The 18,672-nt window shown below is 35.6% G+C and overlaps 2 long non-coding RNA genes across 2 annotated transcripts in view; one reads left to right on the top strand and one right to left on the bottom strand.

Moving 5' to 3' along the window:
- Positions 1–5,161, top strand: part of LOC141376814 (uncharacterized) — a 291,281-nt gene extending 286,120 nt beyond the window's left edge. Inside the window, exon 8 of the long non-coding RNA XR_015504210.1 lies at positions 4,526–5,161. This is a non-coding gene — a long non-coding RNA (uncharacterized LOC141376814). The remainder of the gene's footprint in view (positions 1–4,525) is intronic.
- Positions 5,162–13,167: 8,006 nt separating this feature from the next.
- Positions 13,168–17,736, bottom strand: LOC147841414 (uncharacterized). Its single transcript, XR_015504811.1, has 2 exons — positions 15,949–17,736; positions 13,168–15,624 (listed from the first exon to the last, which is right to left on the bottom strand). It is a non-coding gene; the product is annotated as an uncharacterized LOC147841414 (long non-coding RNA).
- Positions 17,737–18,672: the final 936 nt, after the last annotated feature.

Raw genomic sequence — 18,672 nt, 5'->3', positions numbered from 1 at the left:
ACATCTTTCCTCTTTATTAACTATACAGTGGACATACTGATCAACCGCAGCCAATGAAGTATTGCAGGAATTGCCACTGTAGGGCTTATTTTATTGTTGTTTGTTTTAACCACAAACATTTGGCATCTGCAATCCATCCAAGAGTGCATATATGATGTAGATTGATGTAGATTTCTACAAAGTATTTTACAGTATACAAATACAAATTACAAAATACTATCTTGTATTTGAAATACGTATTTGAAATACATGTATCATAAATACTGCCCATCCCTGGCCAATATCACAGATTTGTTTCATTAGTGCGACCAATCCAAAATAACAATATTATGTTATTATTAATTATTATTAAATAATAGTAAGTTTTTTTAATAAAAGAAATGCATACTTCTCAGTGTTTATCACCTTACCTCATATGCCACTTTAATTTTTATGTTTATTAATATAACCAAATACTAGAATATCGGGTGTGTATCAGTAACATGAAAATAAATAATAATGCACTGCTTCATGAGCACGCAAACAAAACATCATAAACCCACATTTGCAATTATCAAATAAACCACTAGAGGGAGATACAGTACATTTTATTCCATGGTAAACAAATCTGTACAAGACAGCGTGTTTACCAAAAAAAATCTCTGAAAAGCAAATTGGATTAAAGGTCAAAACGCAATGACAGAAACGATGTTTATTCTACCTGATTGGTCATGCATGTTTACTCTAGCTTGTTTCACAGCATTCAGTCATGTTTTTGTTTTTACCTTAATGCCCATCACATAGGCTTTCCTCACAGTTGAATGATTTTTTTTCTAAAGATACCATTCTACTTTTTGTAATGATTTTTCTTTTTTTTAAATACTACTTCCTGGCAACCCTTTAAATGCATTTTTTAAATAAAATTATCATACTAATCTAAACAAAATCATCTTTTTTTTTCATTGAGTAGAATTTTTATTCCAGCTGTTTTATGTAAGAGGCTCAGCTTGTCGCATTGATGAGTTTGAGCGAACAGCAGATCAATGATAGAAGAGTGATTAGAGCTGCTCTTGTGTCCAATAACAGTTGACCTCTACTATGACTTCTGTTCCTTGGTTGCGTAAATACAATCAATCTGACTGCTTACTCTGTGATTATACAGTACAGCTTAAAGATGCCATAAACATGCTTCTTTATTTGTATATCAAGCCCAAATGTTTTGTCTGCATACCCGTTGTGACTTGTTACCTTCTTTGAATGACATGTTATTGTAATATTTGAAATCAAACGGTTGCTGCATGTTATTATCTGACCATAACATTATCAAAACATTACAATTACAATATTTCTTTTGTGTTTGCCTTTTTACTGATAGTATGCTTGTGTGGATTTCTCTATATGGAGCCAAGGGCATGATTTGAATATATGGAGGACATGTAGGGTTAGATGGACTTGGAGGGGGGCTGCATCGGTTTAATGGCCCTTTTATTGACAACTTGGGACTTTGTATGTCCATGCAATTTATCCAGCAGCAAACTAAACCACCTGAGACCCTGACAGCATATCCCAATAAAAGCAAATAGCACTTTGATTTATTTAAGAAATTAGCAAATAAAAGAATAATTTTCTTGTGTGTAAAGAATATATTTTGTTTTGGAAAATGTTGGAAACCTGTAAAAACTGAAATCAATAGTAAAAACAAACAATATGGAAGTCTGTGGATATAAGGTTTCTAAATTCTGCTTCAAAATATTATCTTCTGTGTTCAACAGTACAAAAAAATCTCAAACTGTTTGAAACAAGCCAAGTAAATGGTGACAATTTAAATTTTTGGATAAACTATCCCTTTTTTAGAAAGCAGAAAGAAAACAAATAATAATTCTTGCCACGAAAAATGTAAGAGCAATTTGTACATTTGAAATTGATTAAAAAGAAAATCAATACATTAATTTTTGTGTTTAGTGTACAGTTGTGGCTTGCTAATTTTGCATCAATTATGACAACAAAGTCCCAGTTTATTCCTTGTTCCTTCATTCATTCATTCATACATTGTGTTTTCGACTTAGTCCCTTTATTAATCTGGGGTCGCCACAGCAGAATGAACCACCAACTTATCCAGCATATGTTTTATGCAGCGGATGCCCTTCAAGTTGCAACCCATCACTGGGAAATAATGTTATTCTTAATATTTTACATTTTTTATTAATTAAAATAAATTTGTAAAATAAAATGTATTTTGTTTATTTCTCAACAGAAAATGATGTGGCATATTTTTTTTTATTTTTACATTTCCTTTTTTTTTTTAAATATGGAATTACTGGATATTATAGTGGTATCATGCCAAAGCTGTTTATTAATTTCTTTTTGTAAGAACAAAATCATTAGAAATATATATTAAACCATTATTTCTATCAGATATAATATAACTATTGCTGTTAAGGTGGCACAGTGGCTCAGTGGTTAGCACATTCACCTCTAAGCATAAATATAGCTGGTTCGAGTCCCGTTTCTGTGTGGAGTCTGCATGTTCTCCACGTGTTCGTGTGGTTCTCCTTCGGGTGTTCCGGTTTCCCCCATGCGCTATAAGGGAATTTGATGAACTAAATTGGCCAAAGTGTATGAGTGTGTGTGAATGTGAGAGTGTATGTGTGTTTCCCAGTACTGGGTTGCAGCTGGAAGGGCATCTGCTGTGGAAAATATATGTCGGAATAGTTGCCGATTCAATCCGCTGTGGTGACTTCTGATAATTAACGACTAAGCTAAAGGAAAATTAATTATTGCAGTTATTGTTATAACTTGTGTTATGCCAAAATACATGCTAATTCATAATAAATAATAAAACAAATATTGTGGAGCCAAATTAAATCTTATGTATTTATTATACAGCTTTATAGCTTTCATTTTTCAAATAAACATTAAAATGTATTGTTTTAATGATATGTTGAGTTCTGTACATGTTTTTCAGAGAGAGATATAATACACGGTACCCCAGGGAGCAATGTACCAAATCAGCAAGTTTCTCTATATCCACAGGGAATTTGTGCCTATACAATTTGCATTCTGATTAGTTAGAGCGATGGATATTTTGAAAGTACATTTATAAAGCATTTGGTCTCCTCCAAAAATGTATCTGACCCTGCTGTTTTTGGATTTAAAGAGAACAATCCAAAGATTGAGATGCAAATCTTACTGCAGTAATCAGTACCATATATGAGCCAGTGGGTGGCACTCAGCTCTGCATTTCTGATGGATGTTTTTAACAGATGCTTCCACTGCTCTGAGGACAAGAACTGAGCATGTTATTATCATAGAAAATTATGTTTGGATAAATATTACCTGCATAACACAACGCTCATTCTGCTTGTGACCATGGCATTTTGTGTTCGTCTTTGCTGTCAGATCCTCGTGGCAGAACATTTGACTAATGACCTTCAAGACAATAAAGCCTCTTGAGACAGAGCTGCACTATAGGGACTCATGCATAATCTAACCATCTGCTTGCTGAAGCACCTGCAGAGTCAGGATCGTGACAGAAGAAACTAAGGTGTTCAGAGTTTCAGAGACACTCAGACTGACCTCCTTGACCATTGTCAGCAGTTGTGGGTGGCTGTATAATGGCTAAGACTTGAGAAATGAGGTCATGACACTCATGTTTGTCATTGAGATGAGGTCATCTGCTCCACTGCACGTTTTGTTTAGTGGTCTGCATTAGACCTGAGGATCATAACACTTGTTCTGTTTGCTTTTTTGAGCTTACAGTTTTTCAGGAATTGAAAAATATTTTTTGCTTGTGTTGGTGTTTGACTATGCAAACAAAAGCAGTCAATATTTGTTTTTAAACCATCATAGAAGGGTTTTTTTTTGTCCCCTCCCCAGTACATGTGGTTATATGATTTGTAATTTTAATCTGTGCAGATCTGCACTTTCTGTGAACCCCCCGCATTCCCTCTCCTGCTCCACTGGTGCATATCTAAACAGCAGGACATTTTCTAACCTAAATACAGGACAAAATCTCTTAATATCCTCAAGATCTAACACAATGGATCATACATATTTGCCATTTACAATAATATTAATATTAATAAATGTTTTTTTTTACATATTTATAAGATCATCTATTTTCAGTGCATAAATCTATATATGTATATATTTATATATGTATATATTTATGTTCTAACTAATATAAATATATTCTATATCAATTTCTTTGAACTTTTAAATCATCAGCCCTAGAGGAACCATATTTTTTGCACAAAAACACTAAGCAGCGCAACTGAATAATTTCAGCATTTATAATAATATTAGGCCTGTCACAATATCTATTTTTGTTGTACGATATATTGCATTAAAATATATTGCGATAAACGATATTATTGTAATTTTAAGACTATTTTATGCCACTCATTATATAATGCCAGAATGACAATATACTATCATTACAATGCAAGTACACTTTTCCAAAGATCACATAATATTTTATTCTTAATAATATTTAGTTTATTCATTCATTCATTTTCTTTTCGGCTTTGTCCTTTTAATAATCCAGGGTCACCACAGTGGAATGAATCTCCAACTTATCCAGCACGTTTTTACGCAGCGGATGCCCTTCCAGCCACAACCCTGTCACACAAAAAAAGGTACATTATTAATACTACTGTAATAGCTGCATTGCATTATTTATACTCTAGTAGCCTTGTGTATTTTTTGTTAGGCAGTTCTCATTAGAGATTTAAACATGTTTAATTATGTTAAATACATTCTGACAGCAGATACCAGGTATCTATGCTTCTCAGATAAACAATAGTATCCAAAATTGTCAACATACTGCTTGATATAGTGGTGTGTTATTCCTCTGTACTATAATCAGCGTAAGTTGTTTTAGCTTTCAGTTTGTTTGCTGTGGAAATCTCCATGATCTTACAACATTTTTGTGTTTTAGTAGTTTAAAGACAACAGCACCAAAAAAAAAAAAGCTCAATGTAGTCAATGTCTATATTTCAGCTGTAGTGTATAAAACTGGATCAATCGACATCATTCCATATTTATTCACTACATAATATAGCCACAGCTCACTCTGTGCAATTAGTGCAAGATTGTAAATTGTAATTTGAATGTATAAGAATTATGACAGATGGCAACACTGTTATCTTGTTATTTTTGTAATAAATTCACTAATAAATGTAACAGTCAGTATTGTCTTTATTTATTTTTTCCCTTTTTATTTATATAAATAGTGAAAAAACATACATTCATTATTCAACATAACTAACAACACAACATATATATAAAAAAGTTTTATATAAAAAACTATATAAACATAGTGCTTTAACATTGTGTACATATAAACAAAGAAAAAAAAGAAGAAAAAAATGAAGACAACATCAATATAATACAAGCAAACCCTGACAGCATCAGCATCATTTTGTCCATTTGCAATTATATTTGGCTTTGAAAGTAATTAATGAACGGACACCACATGGTAGTAAACTTGGATCTAGAATCGTTTAAATTAAGTTTTTTTTTTTTAACAAACTAAGGAAATCATTGGCCCACTGTTTAAAAATGTGGGAAATGACTGTTTTCAATTGGTTAGAATTAAGCGTCTTGCCAAAAGAGAAGTAAAGGCAATGCAGTCCAATTCGATTTTTGACAAATTGTTATTTTCACATACAATACCCAAGATAGCAGTTAAGGAATTAACACAAACATCTTTACAAAATATTCTGGAGTAAGATAAAAAAAAATATTTGACCAAAATACAGATAATCTGTAACATGACCAAAACATGGGCTAATGTAGCAGGCAACTGCTTGCATCTTACAAATATTGTCAAAAGAGGAATACATCCCTGCCAGTTTCGCCTTGGAAAGAGGGGGTCTGTGTACCACTTTAAATCGAATAAGGCTATGTCTAGCACAAACAGAAGATCTATAGATTCTATATCCTCCTGAGACCCAAGTCATTTTTTTTTCTTTTTGGTTTTCTTGTTTTTTTTTTTCTGTGATTTCCTACATCCTTTGGGCTAAAAAAAATTCTACAATTTAGAGTTTTTACATTTTGTTTTAATTTTTAATTTTACAGCATGTCCACTGTAGTGAACCACAGGACCATTTTAGTTCGAAACGATCCCCACTCAGACAACAAAACTGTACAGGATATGGCTGTAAAGGGATATTAATCCAATATTAATGTAACAAAAACTAAACAAAAGCCATTTTTTTCTTTTGTAATGAAATTTCTGAAACAGTTTAGTCAGAAAGAGAGCCGAACTTCCAAAAATCCAAAAACAATTAACTTGAAAGCGATTTAAAACTGATTGTCATTCTCTAGTTGTCTTTAATTGTCTGATTGTCAGACTCTAAGTGAGAGTCTTCCTCAACTATCTTATAAAGAATCCTTTCTGCTTCGGTTCTGCCCCCTACAACATGCAGTCATTAATTACAGTAAGATGGTCCGGGTGTCCACTATAGTGGACATTTAAAAAAAAGATGATATTTTGAAACACAAACAAGTTAACAGCTTTGAAAGCTAAATTTATTGTTCTTGACACTTTTATAAACAAATATATATGTAATAATAATAGTGAAAAAACAGTTAAAAAGCTCAATTTTACATGCCTCTCTCCTAAAATGTGCTTTTTTGTATGTCGGCCATTTTGGATGCAGTGTAAGAAGTGGTTCCTAGCATGCCAGCCAATTAAATGACATATCACTAGAAAGCCCAGGATGTCCTCTGAGCAGTACAACAGGACTTGACAGAGTAGCTCAAAAAAATCAAAGAAAATTCATGAAAAGACAATTTCCACTACAGAGGAAACAAGTCAATGGGCGGGGTCTCAGGAGGATGTATAACCACAATCCAGTCTGTCCTCGTCTGTCAAACTGATATTAAAGTATAGTTGCCAGGAGTCTATTTGTGTCGATCTAGAAGTGTATAATAATGATGCAAGCTTACTATATAAAATAAAAAATAGTTACACTTTGTTCTGGGCCATCAGGAAAATGTTGATCAATAGGATTTTGTTCAGGAAGGGCAAGAAAATAGGGAAATTCTTGCGTGTGAAGTCATGCACCTGTACATATCTGAAAAAGTGAGCTTTACCAATTTTAAACAGATTCCAATTGGGTAAAAGACAAAAAGCAGCCATCAACGAAGATCTTAAAAATTTTTTTTTGTAGTTTTAAAAGTAAGCAAACATGACGAGCAAACATAATTTTTTATAAACATATAGTTTATAAACATGTCAAAGAAACACTGGCATACAATTAATCTAAAAAGGACATACTAGAGATTAGTATGCCTAATATTCATAACAAAATCGCCCTAGACAGGCTGCACTGAAAACACTAATACAGTGCAGTCAGCCACGCACTATAGGGATTAGTGAATGAGTAAACAAGTAAGCACAGTTCAAGTCTTCAAAGCATTTTAACCAAATTCCTGTATCAAGTGGATACATCCATACAGGCATCTTTCAATGTGTTGTAGTAATCAGCCATCTAACGAACATGCCAGATCAAATTAGAATGAATGCAAAAGAGGTCTTTTCAAACACAAATAGCCAAATACCATGTTAATGGAGCAAACAAACAAAAAGTGATCTATCTCTTCCTCTCATCATCTGTGCTGTGAAGCAGTTGTCAGTAGAGCACTGTTTTCCACATCATGAGTTCAGTATGTAACTGGCCCTGAACACGCAGGCCCCGGTGGCTGTTCCTCACAGCCCTCTTATGTCATTTGAAAGCTGCACTTGTTTTCGTTCACTGAGAGGACTTTGTTTTTTTGAGCAAATTGTATCTTTGAATCCAAATTGATGACTGTTCTGTCACATGAGGATTCACTCTTTTTGAACACAGGGGTTGAAATAAGGCTACAATTATCTTACGCCAGTTAAATACTTGTAAACTGTAATTATACAATGTTTGACACTAAATAGTATGTTTCAGAAAATATCTTGCCGCCGTTTTCTTTCTTCAGAGTCTAGATTATGTTGCTTTGAAGCGAGACACAACAGGCAAAAAAACATAGTTTGGGGGGTTTTAGCTTTTCATATAGTGTAATAGAAAGAAATAATTATAGTGGAGTATTGAGTGGGAGCTGGGGCTTTTTTTTTTGCAAGTCATAGCAAACTAATGTATAAAATAGCAATACTTCATCATGAGATCAGTCTGACAATACTTAAACTTCACAATTGTCTATAGGGATGTTCAGGCATATTCACTTGATGATAAATATCCTTTTATTATATATATTTTATATACTCTGTTGATGTCAGTTTCACATTTGTTACAAAGGAATGACGTGCTAAAAAGAAAGCCTTGCCCCCCACTCAATACTCCACTTTAGTTGTAAATTGACATACTGAGCGACTTCCAGTTCACATTGACTTTAAATAAAACTTTTGAAACTGACTTGTTCCAATGTTTAGATTTTAGTGCTAAATTTGTATGAAAGTAAGAGAATGTTTAATAAAAAATGCATCAGTGGCATATTTAGAGGTCCCGTGAAGTGCTTTAAAATATGCATTTTTATTTATTGTTTGACTTAATCTCAACCAAAACATGAAGAGAGGGTGGGACATAGCCTAGCTCCTCCCCTTTTTAAATGAGCAGATGAGAAGCGTCTTGAAGGGGGCAGGGCGTGTCAAATTTTAGAGAGCATTTTATTGGTCAAGATTTGATGAGAAACTGAAGTATGAGATGACGTGAATAAAACCGTTGATCGATTTCGGAGTGAAGTGACAAACTACAAGATTTACATGTTTTATATCTTCAAAATTTGTCACACTAGCTAATCTTAACTAACAATTGTGATCCTAACATAAAAAAAAAACTTTATTTTATGTTCATGGGACCTTTAAGATTTTAGAAAACTATATAATACTATAATATAACAAACTGGTTCATCTGCCCCGTTAATCTGCAGTCTTGCTTTAAATGACAAGTTTTCAGACTGTAACACCCCTTGGACAGAACACAGGATGTCACACCTAAGAACAAGGCTAGACTGCTGTAATAAGTCTGCCGGAAAGAGGTTAGGCTTTATTAGGTTAGCAAAAGGGGCAAGAGCGTATTACCTTAGCCAAACGCCTCTGAATGGCTTAGCGTGTCTCAGTGGAAAGATTACCAGGCTTTAATGGCTGAACACAATAATAAAAAACAACAAAACTAACTTGGGGCCCTTGAACTTATTACACTGGATTTAATAGATCTCATTCATGGGAGTTCAGCACAAGTTCAGTTCTATCTAAAGCACTTGCGAATGTAGTGTTTTGTGTTGCCAAAGCCAAGACCAGTGGAAATTCTGCCCAAAATGGACCTGGAGTAATGTGGTGTTTCTCATAATTTCATCCTTCTTTAAACAGTATGATGGGTCTGTCCAAAACCACAGCTTGGCCTGTAAACTGTACACGTGACAGCATGTCCCTAAGCAGACGTTCCTGATACTTACTAGATAAAACAAATACGTTCAGTTTAGGTATTTAACAAAAATTCTGAATTATCCTGTCAAATTAGCTTTAAACATCAAATTGTTCAAATATATTTGAGAATGAGTAGATGATAATATCAACACAGGCTCACTGTGAATAAGTAGCCTCATATACTTTTCTGGAGAGCACGAATTATGGAGTCAGATGTATGTATGGCTGCATTGGGTCTTTAAAACAAACACTATGGAACAGTATGACGCTGCCGATGGCTTCTGTTTCTTTTTGCGCTACCCGCTGACAACTTGCATGCATGTTACTAGTTTGCCCAGTGGCTCGCCGCATATGTTGGTGGACTTGAGACACAAAGAGGAGCTGACCATGATGATGTTCAAATCTAGCAAAGAACAGTTCCAGAGAGCAGATAAAACAAATACAAGTAAATAACAAGATGAGAACGTGGTAAGATCTGAAAACATGGTAAGAATCAGGCGGCCACAAGGGTTTTTCTTTTTCTAGATTGCTTTTGAAAACACTGTCGATTAGGTTTAGAGAAGGCAGTGGGCGGGTCAATCGGTGCTGATAAAAAACACTATCGGTTGGGCTTAGAGAAGGAGATGGGCAGGTCAATCGGTGCTGTTGAAAACACTATCGGTTGGGCTTATGGAAGGAGATGGGTGGGTCAATCGGTGCTGTTGAAAACACTATCGGTTGGGCTTAGGTAAGGAGATGAGCGGGTCAATCGATGCTGTTGAAAACACTATCGGTTGAGCTTATGGAAGGAGATGGGCGGGTCAATCGGTGCTGTTGAAAATCGGTTGGGTTTAGGGAAGGAGGTGGGTAAGCACATCGGTTGGTCAGTTAGTCGACAGCAACCTCTGATGTATTTACATGAGAAGAGCATGCATGGATGGCACTCACTAGAGAAATTTGAGATCTGAAAAAGGGTACACAGCGGCCTCTGGATGATTCGTAAGAAAAAAAAACTGCAAAAAAAAAAACTTAATCCCTCAGCGTATTTTGGGCTTTTCAAGAATGTATACAGGGGTACGTATCCATAATGGGCTTGGGTTGTATAATATCATAAAGGCATATGCCCCTATTGAAAATAAATATTTATATCCATTTATCAATAATTGTGGCTTATATATTTTGGTGCATTTTAACAAAACAGTTTTACATCTTTACATATAGAAAGATAATTATTTTAAATTTAATTGAGTTATTGTTAATTTAAAATCTACAAAATGTAAACTAAATTTTAAAAAAAGCTCAGGGGTAGCTTAATTAATGTGTCGGTGCTCTTTGGGTAAGGGATTCATCAGAATAAACAGCAAAGTAAGCCCAGGCACTCGAAAAATGTGGAAAAAAAAGGACATTTTTTATATGTATCCAACATTTTTTGATTGCCTTGGGCTTACTTTTGCTGTACATTTTTATATTGTTTTTATGTTTCTCTTGATTTTTCCTGCTATTAAAATCTTAATAAATATTTTCCCCAACATATTAATTTGTGTATAACAATATTTGGACTATGATGATAAGTTTTTCATTAGATTAGTTCCAGTTTTTTCTTTGGTAGTGATTATTCTAATCTATATGCACAAATATGTTATTGTAAAGCAGCCTATAGAAAATATTGATTTAATCCGTGAGGGGTGTACTCATTTGTGCTGAGCACTGTCTTTTTTTTATTTATTTTTTTCTGAGCACTGTCTTCACATATAAGTAGTTTCTTTTTTTATGCATAGCTTGGTATGTGAGTGTGTTTATTCATCTTTTGTGTGTTTTATGTAGTCACCTTTGAGGCGTTTTTAAGGCAGAAGTTGTGTAAGACCCTAAAAGCGATAAGTTGACTTCTTTTTTGAACACACAAAAAATAATCAAACACAAAAAAATAAGATCATATTCGACTTTGGGCAGAATTGTAATTGAACATCAGGGTTATTCTTCAGGTTATCGGTTGTTTTTAAGAGTCATGTCATTTTTAAATATACATATATCTGAATGATTATAAAACAACACTGCTCTGATAATAAAATTAATACTACTATAATAATACTACACAAATATGCATTGCCTCTTCTGTTTCTGCACTCCATAGGCCTCTCTTCAATGTGTGCACATGTGTGTTTGCCTGGCCCATGCACTAGTCTGGTTTATGCCAGGCCTTAGCGTGCCTGCAAGCTCAGATCTATCTTTAGCCATTGCTGGATTGTTTTCCTAGTGGCCTCCTCCTCTTCTACTATCCCTTCTCCTGACTGCTCGCTCTTTCCACTCCACAACTGTTACTGGGCAGATTAGTTGAAGCCCAGTTCTGAGAAGCACATGCCACATGTTTTTGTGTGAGAATGAGTGAGTGTGCACTCAGCTGGCCTTGATCTCATGCAGAAGGGAGCTGTCAGCTGGAGGCAGTGCACAGACGCCTCTCCACGGCCCCAGCCTACGCTCTGTGTGGAAACACGAGATTCACTTCAGTCAGATGCTTGTGAGGAATCAGTGTGTGTTGGAGAGGTGACGGAGTTTATGAGTGTGCACCTCTGATCTTTATCTGTTGGAGGTTTAACAAACAGGGAACATGTCCTGCTTCGACTTCAGATTAATCACTTGCTGGCCACTTTATTAGGTACACCTTACCTGTGCTGGTTTAGGTCTCCGTTTGTCTTCAGATCTGCCAAAATTATTCAAAAAATAGATTCAACAATGTCCTTAAAACATTCCTCAATAGATATTTTAGATTATATTGAAAGCATCATGCAGATCTGTTGGCTGCGCATCCATGTGAAGATCTCAGCCCACCAAATCCCAAACGTGCTCTTTTGGATTGAGATCGGGGATCTCGTTTATAAAAGCTTGTATAGAAATTTTCCAAAACTGAATGCACACCAGAATAAATGTAAAATTATTTGAATAATTCTTTAAATAATAAATTAAAGTGGTTCAATTCAAAAGTCAATATGTAAGCTCAAAGTGTTTACTTACAATTTACTTTACTGCACTCATTCTCCAGCCAAGTTTCTTTTTTCTAGAGCACAACTTTTGCGTGGGATGTGGCGTATGCATGTTTCCACCCCTGTTTTATGTGTATACCAAATTTATAAATAAGAGCCCTGATGACTGTGCAGGCCATGAAAATCTGCAGTTTCTGAAATATTCATACCAGCCCCTAAACAAACAAAACACAATGTTAGAACTATATATGAAGGTCACAGCACATTGTTGTAGCATGCAGTAGAGATATGGCATTCCTGAATTATTCACCATTTACTCATCATTTACTCACCCAAGATTCACTTTTTGTGTGAATCTCAGCAAAGATATTAGGTCACAAAGAAACATTTTGTCGCAGTTTTATTAACATTTAAATATCTTACACACTATTTAAAATAGTATGTTACTTAATAAGAATGACTTTTTTTGTTACTAAAAGTACAAAGTAATTGCATGAGCAATGGCATGAACACCTTTGTTAATGTAAATGGGTATTGTATTACTATAGTAGACTAGGAGGGTTTCAGCTACCTGTATTTATACATAGGGAAAATAAGTATTGAACACGTCATGTTTTTTCTTGGAAATAATATTTATAAAGGAGCTGTTGATATGGAATTGAATCAGATATCGGTAAAAACTCAAACAAAGCCAACACAAAAATAAAATAAAACCTAAAATAAATCAGAAAATTTTGTTGTGTACTCTAATAACAATGGAATGACACAAAGAGAAAGTAGTGAAACCTAATTAATACTTTATATTAAAGATATTTTTTTTGTTTGTTTTTTTTTTTTCTTGATGGCAGCTTAAAGACACCTCTCATATGGAGAATGAACACATATGCATTGCTAAGGTTTGAGTTTTTCACAGACTTCAACAGAGTGTAGAAATCTTGATGGGTCTGTGGGTCTCGTCTATCAAATCTGATCTTTAATTTGAATTTTCTATTGGATTCAAGTTAGGTGATTGTCTGGCCCATTCTACATCTTGATTTTCTTTTTCTGAAACCGTTTGAGAGTTTCCTTGGGTGTGTTTTGGATCATTGTCATGCTAAATTTACAATGATGAAGGGCAGAGGGTCGCTAGTGAGAGATTTCAGCTGCTGTCTGGGCCTTCACTACCTTACTATACCTCCCTTTCTTCATGTGTTCAATACTTTTTCTCTGCGTCATTTCATTTTATTACGCACAATGTCATTTTTAAACTAATTCGATTTGTTTTCTTTGGTTGTTACCAACATCTGGTGAAAATTTTAAGTCAACAGCACCGTTAGAAATATGTTTTATGAGAAAAATGGGGAAATGTTCAATACTTATTTTCCCAGCTGTATATACATTTGAATTTCCTCTCTGCAAAGCTTAAAATTTTTATTAAAAAATGTATAACAAACTGATATTTAATTGCATCAAACTGAAATCAGATCAAAATCTTGTGTATCTAGTATAATTATTAATCGAATTGAATCGCCTTACTGATTTCAAGACATAGCCTTATTATTCATTGTACTGTATTTAGCAGCAAATTTGCAGCTCAGCCAATCAGATTTGGAGACCTCAGCTAATTGTTGTTTAAATAAATACAGTTTTAGAACTGTGAAAGTGTTGGTAACACCATTAACCTTGTGAAATGCTATACTGAAAACTGACTAATTATTCAGACACCCCACACATACACACAGAACAACACCTCCCACTTATGTAGGCCAACTTGCCACCCTCACATTACTTGTGGATCCAATACCAGTGCAATAGAATATTATGCATGTGCAGTTTTTCATCCTATATAAAATCATCGTATTTACCCCAATTATCTTCCTACTTGACTGGGCCAAGGATGGAGTTTATCTGTTGTGAGATTAACATTGTCTGTTTGGGCGTACCTCCTCCCTTTATCATGTGATCACTTAACCTTGCAATGGAGGATCAAGTGAGGACATAATAACTTTCCTGCCAAAATAGGCCTTGGCATGGTTTCTAACAGCGGTTAGTCTTACTGTGTACTCCACAGCGGGTTCCAGAGGACAGATCAGGGTCAGGCTTCAGCAACTGAGACAGGTGGACAGCAGAGGTGCTTACCCATCCACAGCAATGTCATTATGTTACCTGTGTGTGTGTGGGCTTAAATGTATGCACTGATTTACATATGCATGCAAATGAGCTCTTGTTAATGTATATCAGTTGAGTGTACTTGCATCAGATCAGTGCAAAAACTGCACTAGAGCTCTTTATTCAGAGGAGGAGTTTTGAGGAAAAACATCATTCCAGACTCTGTCAATAATTCAGCATGAGAGTAAACTTTGCTGATCGGCGAGGAGAGAAGTGAGTGAGGCTTTTGAGAGTTTGTGTATGTACTCGTGAGTGTGTTTGTGTGTGTGCGAGAGAGAGTGTTTAACCAACCCCCCCTCTACCACCACCCAGTCTTTTTCCTCTGCAATGCAGTAAAGTGTGTTAACCTGCCTGGGGAGCAAAGCTGCGAGCTCTGGTGCTGCTGCTTTGTATCACATCCATTTTCTCTCTATTCTCCTCTCCTTTTCATATACAGCTGTGCTTTTTACTTCCATAACTCCTATACAGTCCCTATCGTCCTTTAAAGTCACCTCTCTGACAGCTTTGTTCCCCTCGACTGCAGCCTTGAAATTGCAAGCTGTCAGGCTCTCTTCACAGCTTCACATCGACTTTATGTTTGACTGTCTGCATGTGCAGACTGTCGCATATAGATTGACTCTTTTAAAGTCACACATATTTAAATGGACGGCGGGTCCTGATTGTACTTTGATAGTCTGAGCTGTTTTCTTTTTCTACAGGCTCTTTTCAGGTTCTGTGCTGCATCAATTAGCTCAGGTGCTGCATATATTAATTCTGACCCACATATCATAAAGTGGGAATGCGGGAGGCAAAGACTGCAGAGCTCAACACATTCCTTTAACAGTGTGTTATATTGTTGCATATTACTGTCACATTGAAGCTGCACACTTAGGGGAAATATTAAGGCCAGCATTGACTGGAAATGCAAAGCACTTACTATTTAGGATTCTTACCTAATGACATCAAAATCTATTATTGCTTGGTGTTTTATTTGTAGTTCAATTTAATGTTAAACTTCACTCTTCACTCAAAAGATTCCAAAAGGAGGTTTTCATTGCATGTAAAGAACCACCATTGTGAGTTTTCCAAGGAATCTTTGAGTGAATTTTTTACCAATATTTCTACCAACCTTTTAATAATCTAGAGCAGTGGTTCTTAAACTTTTTTCATCAAGTACCACCTCAGAAAAAAATTGTCTCTCCAAGTACCACCAAAATGAGCAGTATTAAAATACAGTAGCGTAGTAGGCCCAGTAAAGCAGCTACAACTCTGCAAGGTAAAAAAATAGCGGCAGATTACCTCAGAAATATAGGCTATATGTCATATATGGCATATTATATACATCATTTTTGATACATTTTAAAATGTGTATAGCATCTACATGACATATTTCATTCCTCCGCGTACCACTAGAAGGAAGCCTGCGTACCACTAGTGGTACACGTACCACAATTTGAGAACCACTGATCTAGAGCATTTTAACTCTAAAAAATAAAGAATGCAAAAGTGATTTCCCAGTGATGCCACAGAAGAAAAATGTTTATTTTCCCAAAAGTTAAAGTTGAGTAAAAAAGGACAATTTTGTCTTAGTGTGAAAAATGTTTTAATGATCTAAACAACCCTTTTCTACTACTATATTTTGCACCAAAGGATGTTTCTGTGGATGTTTAAAGGGCCATGAAACCCCCTCGTTTCAGCAGGGTGTTTTCACACCTCTACTTTGGAAAAAGTCAGAAAAGTGGGCGTGTCCAGCTCTGTTTAGGGGGGAGTGTCGGAGGAAGAAAAGAGGCTTGGTGTGGAAGTGTCTATTTGGGCGCGCTGAATTTCAGAGTCAAAACACACAACCACAGCGGACAAAGTGACTGTGTTTACATGGACATCTGTAGTCGAATTATTTGCAAAATTATTAAATGGTGGACTTTAACTGCAGTTTGGCTCTTTCTTCAGGGAATTCATTCATGTCCCTCGCGACAAACGAGATATTTGATTCGAGGAACTGCTCTAAGCGTGTATTTTAATGCAATGTTTGATACCGCACTGCGAATGAGAGAAAAAAAACTCAGCTTTTCCCGGAAACTTAGATGCACTCGGCAGTTATCGTCAGAAAGCCGCGTGTGTTATTCCGGTCACAAAATCCTACACGAGGTTATAGTTTGGTTGTAGTGCTAACTTGTTTACACTCGGTGCAATAGTTTGTTCGATACGAATAAAATACGAACTGAATAAACAAAGAGCACTGGTCGCCCACTTACCAAATCTGTAGAGACAGGACAATCACCAGCAACTAGAGCCGCGTCTTTATTTAGAGGAGACTACAAGCGAATCCGGATCTCAGCGTTTGCAGATGAGAACAGCTCTCAGGTAAACAATACTCCTCCTTAGACACGTAAGTTATTGTTGTCGAGCGTCGCTTACACTGTTAATCCACAAGTGACTCCAGATGATAATCTCACAGAGAGAAAATGCTAACAAAACTTAACGGCAGCAAACTATAAAAGCAACACTTCACGCTTGTTTTGCCAACACAACGTGGCGTCTCTGTCGTCTAAACACTGTGACTAATGAATATTAATGAAGTTGCACAATAGAGCGTGCTGATTGGTTTGAATGCATTAATGCATCACACTGTAAGACGTAATAAGACACACTCTGGCACAGACGCCCAGTCTGCACGCTGGAATACAACGCCACGTTGTGTTGGCACAACAAGTTCATGAAACCCTTTAAACAGAGGGAGGAGAGGGCGTAGCCAGCCGAGCAGGGGAAAAAGAGGGTAGCGAACAACCTCACAAACCCTGAGCAGACCCATTATTTGATAGTTTACAAAGTTAAAATGCAAAGAAATAAACAGTAAGTTATTTGTTGCCCTGCTACATATGTTATTCATAATTTCACATACACATCAATTTGTTATATCATTATAAAGATAATCATGTTTGTATAAACACTATAAATGAGGAGGACTTCTCTACTCCACAATCCCCTGGTCTGAATATAGACAAAGTGGATAGCAGTGCAGCAGGTCTTGCCCTATCTTTTTGAACCATTAGCCCTGCTGGGGGATCCTGCTGGGGGAACTTGCTGGGGGATCTAGCCCTAATCTGAGGGATTTTAAACATGTGGCAAACACAGCATGGATAGGCGATGTGTCTGAATGGTAATGAACTCAACTGATAAAAGACAAAGTCTGACATTCTCTGATTCTTGTACAGCTCTCTTGATATAAATGCTTGCTGCAAACCAACAGCTTTGCTTTCAGAAAGCATGTGCTGTGATGAATAATGAAAAAAACAGAGACTTTTCATAGGATACAAAAACTCAGCTATGATTAATAATGAGAAACCAACATGTCACCAACTGGACAGGCAGATCGAGGCTACGTCACTGATATTGATTCTGCCCCAAAAATGATTTTAAACCTGAAAGATTAAAATTAGCTGACAAAAGCTCAGAACTATGCAGCTTTCCCCACAATTAAAGCTGACAGGTGCTAACATTGTCTTAACTGATGGTCAACAAATACACAAATCTTAAAAAAAGTACTTGAGGGTTTCTTGAACCTTTAGCATCTTTCATGGAACTATCAATGCAATGCTTCTTACCATATCTACCATCAATGGAACCATCTTCACCATGTCTATTTTGGATCCAAGTATTGTTGCACCAAAGCAGTTTGAAGCTCTCTGCACTAAAATTGAAAAGTGACATTTCCAAGTATCCTTTAGTGAGTGAGTCAGTCAGTCAGTGGACAGATTACAAGAAAATAGATTGTGGCATCAGTTTAGATTTTTGCATTGCATCTCATTCTTTTCAAGCAAAATGACTGATTATAATGTGTTTTATTATCTTTATATTTAACTAAAATCACATTGTGCTACTTGCTTGAGCATTACATCATTCATGAAGCATGATGTATCAGCAGCAATACTGATATCACCAACCATATCAAAATCTATTCAGAAGAGCTTATTCTAGACAAAAGACAAAACGATGGAAGAGTTTTTCACCATGAAAAAGAGATTTTCAGATTGAAATAATTAAAATATTTTGGGTCAGAAAAATCAAGATTTAAAATTTTTTCCATTTCCTTGTTTCTGCAGTTAAAGTTTCAGAATAAAATCAATTGACCACTGTATTTTTTTGCTTTTCTTGTTTGGTCATCATATCAAGCTTTTTGTTTATTAGTCT

Source organism: Danio rerio, chromosome 12 (assembly GCF_052040795.2).
Source record: "Danio rerio strain M-AB ecotype USA chromosome 12, GRCz13ab, whole genome shotgun sequence".
Lineage (NCBI taxonomy): Eukaryota > Metazoa > Chordata > Actinopteri > Cypriniformes > Danionidae > Danio > Danio rerio.
This window is presented reverse-complemented; position numbering and strand designations above follow the sequence as displayed.